Consider the following 14,104-nt stretch of genomic DNA (forward strand, 5'->3'; position numbering starts at 1 on the left):
CACAAAAATAGGATGCCTGTGCATCAATGGCTTCCTATTCCATTAGCTAAAGAGATAACAACTCACCATTCTTCTCCTGAAAAGCTGCTTCCCCAGGTAAATAACTGCATACAAGGAAAGCAGATAAAATATATCTATCTACAAAGTAAGGACTTTAAAATTTCAATATATTCCCCACTTCAAAATGCTAATAACTAGAGTCAGTTGGATATATCTGAACACATATTAAATTGTGTCCAGGTTCAATCTCCTTTAACTTAAACTAGATATTTCTATTTTTAAAATGCTCACTTTATCCCTAAATACCTTAAATACTAATACGACTGTAGTGTACTACCACCCGGAGCTGGTGAGCACCGGAAGGAAAAAGATTTACAAGCAGCAGGCAACAATTATGGCCCTTTCACATACAGTGGCATCTGAGTGACTATTGAAATTTCAGGTACAATTTCTTAAAAAAGAAAAATCATGTAATTTAGGATATACGTTGTATTTCTCACAGTTGAAATTTCTGTAGACATTTTACTTTCTTTTTAAGGGAATCCTGATTTTTCTGAACATCATGGCCAGTCAGGACATGAACTAGCTGTCTTCTTTTTCTTATTGTATTTCTTATAATTTTTTTCTGTTGATTTTTCTCATCCTTCACTGCTTTTCTTCTTTTTTATTTGTATTTCCTCAATATAATCTGATTCTGATAAGGACTCAAATGATGAAGGCTTATTGTGAGGACACAACTTTCTTTTCTTGCATGTCCTTTTCTTTCTGCTGTTTTCTTTTCCTTCTTTTTCTTTTTAAAGCAATCCTTACTGTCTGAATCAGGTCCTAACAGAGAGATTTCCAAACATTTATGTGAAAGATTCTATTTTCTTTCTCTTTTATCCTCATCTTCACAATCTGAAGAATTGTTGACAGAATCAGAGCTTGATGAAGAGATAAATACCGCTCAGATTTCTCCTTTTCTTTGTCTTTTTTTTCTGTATCAGCTCAATTCCACTTAATAGATTTCCCTGTGTTTTTCTAGTTCTTTTCCAGTTCTCATTAATCTTCACTTCAAATTCAGCCAATGCCTTGGAGTTCTTCTTTATTTTTTCTAGGGGTTCCTTCCCTTCTTCCCATGTAGGCCTTGGTTGATGTAGATAATCTTGTATCATTGGTCCTGACAACTAGCCTGGACCCCTTCATCTGATCATTGTTACTGCACTCAGATAGGCCACTGATTTCCTCATTTTTCCATGGTACTGAAGGACTTGAGCAATGCAGCTTCAGAGAGTGATGGACACCAGACCCAAAAGCTCACCAAATCTGACCCTTTTTTTTTTAAGTGAGAGAATGGGATGAGTTTCTCCACTCAATGGGATGCCTTAGGTATTGCTATATTAGATGGAATTTTGTAGTGAATAATATGTGTTTCAACCCTTTAGAAGGGCACAGAGAAAAATGAATAGTCAGGGAATGATGAGAATATTGTAATGAAAAATAATAATGTTAAAAAATACCTCCTTCAAAGAGGAGCAGTCATGATGGCATTCAGGTAGAATCACGCTCCCGATGCTACTGTTGTTAAACTGGAAAATTAAGAGGTAAGGAGACCAACAATGGGAGGTTGGGTGCTAAAAATAGATTGAGTATACTAGGGTCTGATTCAGACCTCCCCCTGCAGTTTTCGCCTACAATGCAATTCGAGAACTTGCTGAAACACTTTAAGTTCACTGAATCTGCCTGTGGGCTCCACTAATCCTTTGCCAGGTCCAGCAGGACAGCATCCACCACCCCTTCTTGCACCCATGAACCCAGACCCACAGCATTCAGTAATTTCTCCAGGCTGCTGTATATAGATGGTCATAATCCAGGATGAGCAGGGAGCCACTGAGAACTAGCCACATGACCTCACACCAGAGTTCTGCTCTCTGCTATTCTTCTCCCTCCTTCAGTCTCAGAGTTTGCTTCACTCCTTCCATTGGCTATACCCTTTCCCACTCTCCCACTCTGTCCCTGCCAACATGAAGAACTATAGAAAACTGGACACTAATTTGCAGCAATTGAAGAGCCCCTGGGATATTTACCTGTGACAGAATGCAGATCCTCAGAGCACAACTTGTAGAGCTGTTCAGGAGAGAGCCGGAGTGACACAGGAGTGCAGATAGAGGAGGATTCTGATCCAGTCGGCCCCAAATCTACTCAGATAATCTGGTTTCACTTCCCTGGAGGACAGCAGGGTAAATCCCCCATACCAGGGCACCCTAGAAGCCCATTATAAAAAGAAGAAAGAATTTAAAGACTAGAAATTCCAGGTTGTGTTCCTTTGAGTAACTTTGAATGTAGGACACAAGAAACCTGGTCATTATCCTAGCATTAAAACATAATAAGGCTGGCAGAACGCTAATGCCCACAGCACAGGCTAAGATTTTATCTTAACAAAACAGGAAAAGCAAACAAGTTATGTTAGCCACAGCCCAAGCCAAACCTGGCTCTACCAGTTCTGGGCTACAGAGAGTCTTTAAAAGGCTTCAAATTGTGTTCAGACAGTCCAGAACAGACATATGCCCATATTGTAGCCCCGCCCCAACACAGCCCTGTGGCATACCTATATTCAATGGCCTCAGGGCACCCTCTGAGGCTCCAGTTCCTCGCATAAACAGCAGTCCACCCATCACCATAATAGGCCACAGGAATATCCTAAAACCATGAAGCCAGTATAACTTTGATACACCAACTAGGCAAAGAATCCACAATAATAGAGAACTACACACTGATATCTCCAATTAACATAGATGCAAAAATCCTTAACAAAAGTGGGCCAATAGAATACAAAGGAGAAAAACATATCACCCATCATGATCAGGTAAAATTCATTCCAGGGATACAGGGATGCTTCAACATGCAAAAGGCCATCAAAAGTATTGGCCAGATTGATAAGAAGGAAAAGAACCACCTGATAATATTAACAGATGCAGAAAAAGCATTTGACAACACCCAACACCCATTCCTAATGAAAACTCTCAAGAAGATAGGAATGGAAGGAAAATTACTCAAATTAATACAAGGTATTTATGAAAGGCAAACCCCCCAAACTCCACAAAAGGTGTACTGGCAGAAATAGGGGAATGTACAATTGTGGCAGGATACAAAATCAATAAACAGAAGTCTATTGGCTTGCTATATACATCAGACAAGACCACAGAATGGGAGATCAAGAAGGCAGTACCCTTCACAATAGCCAAAAACGAATGGAAATATATAGCGATATATTTCATCAAAACCAGAAAATTCTTATACAAGGAAAACTACAGAACCCTACTACAAGAAACTAAAAGTGACCTCCACAGATGGAAGAATATCCCATGCTCGTGGATTGGCAGACTCAATATAGTAAAGATCTCAAGCTTACTCAAGGCAGTATATAGATTTAAAGCTATCCTGATTCAAATACCAACAACCTTCTCCAAAGAATTGGAAAAACTGACCACCAATTTCAGATGGACAGGGAAAAAGCCCAGAATTAGCAGATAACTCCACAAGAAGAAAGAAAAAGTCAGAGGGCTCACTCTACCTGAATTTAACACCTACAGTACAGCCACAGTGGTATAGCATGGTACTAGAATAATGACAGATACTCAGACCAATGGAAAAGAACAGAAAACCCAGATAAAACCATCAGCACATAGACACCTGATCTTCAACAAAGGCCCCAAAAGCATCAAGTGGGAGGTCGATGCCCTCTTCGATAAGTGGTGCTAGAAACAATGGATATCCACTTGCAGAAAAATGAAACAAGATCCTTATCTCACCCCATACACAAGAACAAACTCATGGTGGATCACAGACCTAGAAGTAAAACCACAAACTATCCGGGCCATCAACAAAGGCATCAGGACAAACCTAAGAACCTTGACTCAGAGAACATATGGGTAACTAAAATAGGGAAGAGTACACACACAGGTGAACCTGAAATTGACAAGTGAGATATACTAAGGATAAAACACCTGTATGTGTCAAAAGACTTGAACAAGAGAGTAACAAGAGAACTCACAGGCTGGGAGAGGATTTTTAGCTATGATAACAGACAAAGGGCTTATTACAAAAAGATGCAATACCCTCCTAGCCTGCAAAAAAGAAGAAAACAGTTAGCCCCCTGTGGAAGTGGGCAAAAGTGAACAGAAGCTCCACTAGGGAGGAGAACCGAATGGCCAATAAACAGGTGAGAAAATACTCCAGATCTTTAGCCATCAGAGAAATGAAAATTAAAACATCTATGAGATGCCACCTAACACCTTTGAGGATAGCCCAAATCAGAAAATCAAAATGCAACAATGGTTGGAGGGGATGGGGCAAGATAGGAACTCTCCTCCAATGCTGGTGGTCCTGTAGATACGTACAGCCTCTGTGCAAAGCAATCTGGTGATATCTAGAGCAAATGGAAATGGAGATGCCTTAGGACTTAGCATATACCCTTAACAGGTAAGAAATAGACCACAACCAGTCGTCTGCACTCCAATGTTTATTGTGGTGCAATTCACAATCACAAAGAATTGAAAGCAACCTAAATTTCCATCAATAGACAAGTGGGTTAGAAAATTGTGGCACATGCACACAAAGGAGTCGTATGAATGACTAAGAAACATTGATGATGGCATGAAGCACATAGTCTCATGGGAACAGTTGGAGAAAATTATGCTAAGGGAAGTTAACCAATGACAAAAGGACAGGTACAACATGTGTCCACTGAGGTAAGTATAATCAGCATAGTAGGTATAGAAGAAAAGCCACGACTCTCACACTAAGGGTAGACTTACAGTAAATGGAATGGGGGACAGGCAAAACCCAAGGATGTACATGTCATTCCAATACAAAGAAGGGCAAAGGGGGTGGGGCAGGTGGAGACAGAAAAGGGGGCAAGGTAGAGGGAGACCATGCACTAGGACAGCAGGGCACTAATCCACCTGGGGGGAGGATATTATTTATGTCTCCACAGAAATGAGAGTGTACATGCAGACCCACCAAGAAGCCCATACCTTGAGGGCAACGTAACCATATGTAGCAATTCATGAACAGAGTGGCTACAGGGCCGGCCCTATTTAGAGCCAAAGTGATCTCTCCCTAGAAGTATGTGCTACAGAGGACAACACAAAACCTACAGGTTAGGGGAAGGGGCTGGCCTGCCAAACCCACACAGAAGCCAGTCAAGAAGGAAAATTATTGAGAGTGAAGCTGTAGGCCCCATATCAGCACACCAAGCACTAAGGACTGTGTCCCTGCATGGAGCTACTAAGGCACAGAGAGGACTGTAGGACTGACAATAAGCTGCCATCTAACAGAGACCAACAAGCCCATATGGAAAAAGCACACTAGCCTGTGGGATCATGAGGTGTGGACAGAATCAGATAACAGGCATCAGAATACCCAAAACAAAATAACAACAACAAAAACATACTCTTGAAAATGAGGAGGGTCAGGGTACAAACCCCAAACCCATCTGTATGCAATAGGCCGTCCCCTCAAAACAGGGTGGGAAAGGATATATGAGTCAACCAGGGTGAAGTATAGCAACTATTCCTCTGGTTCCTTGAGGCTTCCTCACCCCCACTATCATGACCACAGTCCTGCCTTTAACTGTGGGCTGGGCCAGAGCATTCACACAAGTACAGATAGGAACTCATAACACATGGAATCCAGGTCAGAGAAACCCCCCAGGAACAGATATGGGAGTAGCGATACCAGAAGGGTAGGGGAAGGTGCAGAGAGAAGTAGGGAAGAAATTAAAGGGGAAGATATGAAAATAATAATAATTTTAATTTATCATGGGTTCTCCAGAGTGGGAGGAGGGAAGGGAGGATAAGAAGAGGAGCTGATACCAAGGGCTCAAATGGAAAGTAAATGTTTAGAAAATAATGATGGAAACTTATGAAAAAATATGCCTGATACAATTAATGTATGGATTTTTTGTAAGTACTGTAAGAGCACCCAATAAAATGATATTAAAGTAAAATAAAACATAAATAGAAAGATTAAAAAATAGATACAATAAAATATATTTACCTTCCGAAAGATATTAGCTTTCCTCATAATTTCAAAATCCTTTATAGAATCATAATTTCTGTAGAAATATGTACATATTTTCTTTATTGACTCAGCTATTTAAAATTTGTAGAAAGCTGAAACCCCAAGAGAAAGTGCATGCTCCAAGAACATGATATCTTGTCAGAAGGCGTCACATCTGAAGTTTCACCAAACACTAGAAGACATCGCAGGTCTTCTCCCTCAGCACAAAGGTGCTTCCCAGTTGGAGGAGAAATACAACAGCAACGCACAGGCATAAAAAGACCATTTCAAACCACCTGTAGAATAATTCTGTTGTCACTAAATTATCTTTTATTCCTTGGCAGTTTATTTCAAACCTCACCTCCTGTGGTAGTTACATAATCTCCTGTCAACTTGTACAGGGGTAGAGTCTAGCCTGTCAATTAGGTGATAGTTAATGAGGCTTCTGTGTGGGCATGGCCTTCTCCTGAGGATTCTGGGAAATCCTTTCTTCCTCCCTGGAGGTGGGACACACACTCTCTGCTTCATCTTCTGCTGATAAGACACATGAATCTAAGCTGATGAAGCCAGATCCTCTTCAGACTCATGAAACACATGCAATGATGCCGAATGCAGGAAGATCACTGGCCAGTGGGTGGGAAGTATTATGGATCCAGTGGTGTCGTAAGCATCTCAGTGCTGGCAGGGGTCTCCACATGGTTCCTACGGCTCCGGGATCTGGCTTCATCAGCTTCTCTCCATGTGTCTTCTCCACAGGGATGTCCTGAAGGGAGTGAGCCAAGGGAGGGAGTCTCTCCTACCTCTAAGGAGGAATACAAGAATTCCCAGAATCCTCAAGAGAAGGCCATGCCCACACTGAGACCTCATTGGGTATGACCTGATTAACAACCTAGATTCCACTCCTTCACACTGAATCCTGAAATTGACATCAGATTATGTAACAACCACAGAAACCACACCAGCCCTGAGATGCTTCCACCGCCACTGGATACACAAGACTTTCCCCCCACTAGCCTATCATCTCCCTGCACTCGGTGTCATTGCATGTGTTGCATAAAGAGGAATTTACAGACTGGTATCAGACATATGAGCTAATATCAGACGATGGACTTGATCTGGACTGGGCTGGAATATTTTCTTAATATACAATTACTATTTGATATAAAGCTCTTTCTCACACACATATGAGTGTCTCTGCATTTGTTTCTCTAGTCAATCCAGGCTAACATACCTCCACTACTGTGATAGGTAGGTTTGTTGTGCCAACATGGCCAATGAACACATATGAGATTAGTTGATGGGCAGAGAGATAAATGGCTTGGTGAACCTCGCCTCTCTCTCTCTTGCTCTTTGATCATCGGATGAGCGTGCAGTTACCTTGCATGTTCTGTGCCTCCATTTGCAAGCTACACTATCTGTGGGATGCGTACCCATGGTCTGTGTCACTGTAACTTGAGGTTCCTTCAAGACCTGCTTCGACACGCTACTGGAAGGTACATCTCTTGAGATGAGGACTGTCGGACCCTGTCATCTGACTGACTGTTGGTGACCTGCTTGCTGTTTGCTGCCTATGGCCGGATAGCCTGAATTGCTCCACAGAGGAATACCCGATGGCCTTCAAGACTTGAAGGACTGCTGGTGTACTAGCTGTCTGATGGAAGTGAGTTGCACTGAGCCATTTGTACTGCTTTATAGATTAGTTAACTGTTTATTTCTTATGTTATCTATCTATCTACCTATGTAAATATATACAAAATGATTAATGTCCTGGTTTTGTTTCTCTAGAGAACCCTGTCAAACACAACTGCCATTCCCAGGAAAATGCTACTTTTTGTTACTGCCTTTTGTCAGACTTGTCATATCTTTAGTTTCCTACAAAAAAGTTAAACCTTAAATTATCTTGATTAGAATCATGTTTTAAAATTTTAGGCATGTTGTTATATCAATAAGTCATGTTATTCTTTTCTCATCATAGTCCATTATATGAATGACCAATGTCTAAAAACTATGAACTGAAGAACTACTAGAATTCTTCTAATTTGGAAGTATTTATAATAAAACTAGTATGAACATGTATAAGCCAGTGTGTATCCAAATATATTCCTTTTTTTAATGGATAAATGACCAGTAGGTGAATTTTTAAGTTTATAAGACACTACAAAACAACTTTCCATAATTTTGCCTCAATTTACATTACTTCCAATCACATATGAAAATTCCAGTTGCTCCACATTCTCATCAGTACTTAGTATGGCCACTCTTTATAATTTTAGCCATTCTACTGTATGTGTCGTGATGGATTCTGTTGTGTTTTCCTGATAACCAGAAAGGGGGAGGATCATTTAATATTATTCTCTCCTAAACTGTTCTTTCTAACCTTTTAATAAATTCATAGAAATATGAAAACATAAAGCATACTGCAAGTCTATAACTTCATCTCTCAAAATTGACATTTAAACATACAAAAAGGAAATAAAATGATGTCAATAGTGCCCCATTTTTGATAGCCGAGGCCCATCTGCTTTCTTCACCACATTTGCTCATGCACCCATTTTGTCTTCAGTGAATATGTTGGGAATGTGAGTATCAAAGAGTGCCAGATTATTAGAACAAAGTGTTCTTGTGTTAAGGGGGGGCCTTGAGTAGAGGCCCAAAGTCCATCTACTATCTTAATGCTTAACATATGAATATGCAGACATTGGCCTCTATCATTTTCAGTATAAATTAATATATTTACATACATACACACCTCTATAAATAGCTTTTGCCTCCTACTTCTTTCCTCTATTTCCTTTCACCTTCCTCCTATCCCACTGTGATGCTCACCCTTCATTCTGCTCTCAGTAATTCCTCTTGGATACATTGCACTTGATCAACCCCCAAGAGGCCTTATACACCCTCCTCACCATCAATTTTAGATCTCTAGTTGTTCCCTTATCCCTGAGTTTGTTGGCTCCCCACTTCCCCTCCCTGCCTCCTCCTCTCCCATGACCCCTGCCCCCTGGAATTGCTATTCTTGTTTTCTCCTCAGGATTTAGTCCTGCCTATATGTTATATAGGTAGATATAGGACTTGGGGTCTTAAAGGCTTGAAGTTAAACAAACAGCCATCTAGCAGGTAAGCAAATAAGCTCACATGGAAGAAGCACAGCAGCCTGTGTGATCATGAGGTGTTGAAGGGAGAAGGTATCAGGTATCAAACGACCCAAAACAAAGAGTTATATCGATTTGAAAGAGGGTGGTTGGAGTGGAGACCCCAAACTCATCTGCAGATGATTGGACATCCCCCCACTACAGAGGGGTTACAAGAAAGGGATGATTCAACCAGGGTGTAGTAGTGTGAAGAAACAAACATCATTCAACCAGTGTGAAGAAACACACATCATTCCTCTAGTTCCTCAATGCTTCCTCCCCCCATTACCATGACTCAGTTCGACCTTACAAATCTGGCTAGACCAAAGCACACACATTGGTACAGATAAGAACTTTTGACACATGGAATTTATGACAGATAAAACCCTCAGTAGTGGGAGTAGTGATACCATGAGAGAAGGGTGATGGTGGGGGTGGATGGTGGTGAAGATGAAGAAAGGGGGAATCCATCACAAGTTGGATATATAGTCCCCAACCAGGGGGAAGAATAACAGAAAGGTGAGTAAACGGAAGCGATGAGTAGTGTAAGACAGGAAACAACAGTAATAATATATAATTAATCAAGGATTCGCAAGGGTGAAGGGTGGGGGAGGGAGGGAAAAAAAGAGGAACTGATATCAAGGGTTCAAGTAGAAAGAAATTGTTCTGGAAATGTTGATGCCAACATATGTACAAGTGTGCTTAATACAACTGAATCATATGTTGTTATAAGATTTGTAAGAACCCCCAATAAAATGATTAACTAAAAAATATTTCCCCACTTTTTAGAACATTGTCTTGCATGTAGTAGATGCTCAAGATATATTCATTTATTTATTGATGTTATTGTATGATTTTTAGGTTACTATACCATGGTATCAAATTTAGGGGGGGGGAAGAATTGCGAAAATATGTATTCTATATTTTGCACAAGTATTGCTCTTTTTTTCTGTAAAAAGAAATAATCCATTGCTGACATCCAGTTAATGAAGTATAAGAAATATTTAAATTTCATTTTAGTTTATGCCAGACTTACAACAGAGAACATGTATCAGGAAGCAGAACTGAAATTTTAAAAATTTAATTTTGTTTTTGTTTTTTAAGGCAAGCCTTTAAGACTCCAAAATGTTTTAAAGGTATTCATTCTGATAGCCAGGCATTGTTAGTTTTCTTCATCACACTTTACTTTGTCACTCATATTTTCAGTGATATGTGGGTGAGTATCAAGTTGCATAACTAATTGCTCTTAGCTTAGAGCTACAATTAAGTGTGAGCCAAAAATCCATTCATATAGCTCTAGTTTATGTCTCTGGTTTAGAGATATCATTAACACTTTATAATGGAGAACATTGTAAATCATACCCATCGGGCATAAGGTCATAAATAATATTGATATTAGTGATAATTAATAGCCAATGATCTAGATTTTAAAATATTGAAAAAAATTATGCAGCATTTTATACCAAAATATTTGAATTGTTGATTTGTACAGATTAAAAAGCTTAAGTGACTGGACATGATTTATGCAAACAATTGGGCTGTCATTTAAATGAGGCATGAACTAAATTCAGAATAGAGAAAGGTATCAGAGCTTAGATGCTTAAGGCTGTGAATGACAGTAGAAGTCCAAAATCCATTGCAGGGTACCTACATGGATTAAGCCTCTGGTGAGTCCCCTCTGACCAAAGTCCAGGGATGTGAATAGCCTTGCTATTAGACAAAGTCTATTGTAAAGCTGATTACGGCAGATTCAGGTAAATAAAATATAACACCTTGTAATTTGATCTACATTTTGATCCATCTTAAATTTGTTCCAGTTTTTAATATTTTTCTGCTTTCTTTTCAATATAGGTTTTTCTCTGTTTTGTTTTGTCAATTTTTGTTTGTTTATTTGATTCTTGTTTTGTATGATTTCCTGTATATGAAATCCAGGATAGATAAATATATAAATACAGTAAATGGATTAATAGTTACCTAGGGGCATGGCAAGTGAGGGTGGGGGGAATGGGAAGCTAATAAGCATGACTCTGAGAAGATAATGTTCTGTAATTGATTTTGATGATTGCATAACTTTTCTTAATATGATTGAAAGGTTAAACTGTATGTTCTATGGAGTCTATGGCAATAAAGCTATTTTAAAAAAACAAACTATCTAAAACACTTCCATTGATTAAAAAAACTAAAACTGAAACTAAATTGCTTCCTAACCTTGGATAAAATTATATGGCTGAATAAAGGTTAAAGTTATTGGGAAACACATCTTTAGGTAGTTAACTGTGCCAACCTGGTCGATAAACACATGTGGGGCTAATTGTGAGATAAATGGCTCGGTGAGCCTCGCCTTTCGAGTTCTCGGGTCTCTTGCTTTGTGATGGTCAGATGAGGGTGCAGCTGCATTAGCCAGTTCCCTGCTTCAGCTGGCAAGGCTGACTTCCTGCAAGACAGGGGAGAAGCCACATGGACCTACCCCGATGCAGCCCTGGGTGCTGGAGTACCGGTGTGAAGACCCCTGCCTGCACTGAGATGCTTACACATTCACTGACTTGGCTTTCCTCCTGCGGTAGGCATCATTGCATGTGTTTTGTGAGATGGAGGAGGAGTTTGTGGATTGGTGTCAGACATGTGGGTTAATGTTGTGCACTTAACCTTTATATAAAACTCTCTCTTATACATGAGTTTCTGGAGACTTGTTTCTCAAAAATACCCAGACTAACACACAGCTTTTTGTATAATATTCAGATTTAATGTTCCCTCTTTTGCTTTCTTACAATTAGCAACCGTTACATTGTGTGTAAGAGAACACCTTCTGCTATAACCCTATTATCTGCTTAACCACTATATCAATAAAATGAAAAATTAAAACTAGCTAGATCTAAAAGGCAACTCAGATACTCTGAAAAGAAGGCAAATTTTAAAAAGAAAATGTTTACAAAAGATGAAAAATGCTTACTTTGAACCTTACTACACTTGACTTCAAAAAGAAAGGATATCATTACTCTATTTAGTGTTTACAAACCAAACCAAAACTGTTTTCATTTTATATATTTGCTATTTTTAATGCTATATTATAAGTACTCATTTTGGTTGGTTCAGCTTGTTGAAATTCATAAACTCCACTTTCTCAGATAACCTAGAAAAAATGTATTTGAAAGCAAATTATTTTTTAGTATTGGAAAGGTCTTGTATATGCTGAATATCAGGGTTTTTTCTGATATTCTTACATAGCAATTTTAGGATTTGTATATTCCTATACAAATTTCCCAGATTTGTATAGGTTTCTGTTACATACTAAACATCCAGTTGTGGGAATTTGCTCAAATTGTAATCAAAGAACAAATTGTAAGAAATTATATATAACATTTCTTGTTAAGTATTTAAAGCTAGAAATAATACTTCAGAATTAATATCACACTTTAAGAAAATTCTTTTTCCTTTTTAGTTCAAGTAATAAAAATGTATATAAAAAATGGAGGACATGATTAAACAAACCTTTTAAGTCATATCATATTCCATTATATATACATACTCTTTATATACAAGGCAACATCAAAAGTTCATAGAGAAATTCCATTAGCTTTTCATTCCATTTTTCATAAACTTTTAACAGCCCTTTCATATACTATGTATGTAACCTTACTTCATATATATGTGCATGTATATATAAGTATATATGCTTGAAATAATTTGTTTGACATTTATGAATTGGAAAAGTAACTTGAATTTCTGAACATAATATTTTTATTTATTGTTTGGCTATCAATAGTTTCTTTTTTATGATCATTCTATTGGAGACTCTTATAGCTCTTATAATAGTCCATTCAATTTTATCAAGCATATCTGTACATATGTTGCCATCATTTTCTAAACATTTATTTTCTATTTGAGCCCTTGGTATCAGCTCCTCTATTCACCCTCCCCACTCGTGACGCTTTGATTAATTATAAATTATTATTTTTTTCATATCTTACACAAACTGCTGTCTCCTTCCACCCATGTTTCTGTTATTTGTGCCCCTGTGGAGGGGGGCTTTATGTGTGAATCATTTTGATCAGTTGCCCCTTCTTGCCCTCTTCCCCCCACGTTCCCCTTACCCTTCTGGTATTGCTACACTTATTTCTGTTCCTGAGGGGTTTATCTGACCTGAATTCCATGTGTCCTGAGCGCTTATCTGTACCAGTGTAAATGCTCCGGTCTAGCCCACAGTGAAAGGAAGGACTGGGGTCAAGATAGCGGTAGGCGAGGAAACTTGAAAAACAGAGAAATCATGCGTATTTCTTTTTAATCATTTTATTGGGGGCTCTTACAACTCTTATCACAATCCATGCATACATCCATTGTGTCAAGTACATTGGACATTTGTTGCCATCATCATTCTCAAAATATTTGTTTTCTGCTTGAGCCCTTGGTATCAACTCCTGATTTTTCTCCTTCCTCCCCGCTCCCCCTCCCCCATGAACCATTGATAACTTATAAATTATTATTATTTTGTCATATCTTACATTGTCTGACATCTCCCTTCATCCACTTTTCTGTTGCCCATTCCCCAGGAAGGTTATATGCAGATCCTTGTAAATAGTGTGTATTTCTTTGGTGCTATACTGCGTCCTAGTTAACTCATCTCTTCCTTGTGATCCTTCTGTGAGGGGATGTCCTATTGTCTACACATGGGTTTTGGGTCTCAGCTTTGCCCCTCTCATTCCCAACAATATGTAATTTTTGTTTTATTTTGTTTTGGGTCTTCTGATGCCTATTCCCTGATCCTGTCGACTCCTCAATTTCTTACAGGCTGGTATGCTTATTCTATGTGGGTTTGATGCTGTCCCAGTGCATGGTCTCCCTCTATCTTGCCCGCTTTTCTGTCTCCACCCACCCCACCCCCTCTGCCCTTCTTTGTATTGGAATGACATGTACATCCTTGGGTTTTGCCTGTC

The 14,104-nt window shown here is 39.0% G+C and overlaps 1 pseudogene; it reads right to left on the reverse strand.

The window, feature by feature from the left end:
* Positions 1-560: 560 nt before the first annotated feature.
* LOC115869754 lies at positions 561-1,229 on the reverse strand (annotated as a pseudogene).
* Positions 1,230-14,104: the final 12,875 nt, after the last annotated feature.

The sequence above is a fragment of the Echinops telfairi genome, unplaced genomic scaffold, assembly GCF_000313985.2.
Source record: "Echinops telfairi isolate 266 unplaced genomic scaffold, ASM31398v2 ScPeMD7_44;HRSCAF=162, whole genome shotgun sequence".
NCBI lineage: Eukaryota > Metazoa > Chordata > Mammalia > Afrosoricida > Tenrecidae > Echinops > Echinops telfairi.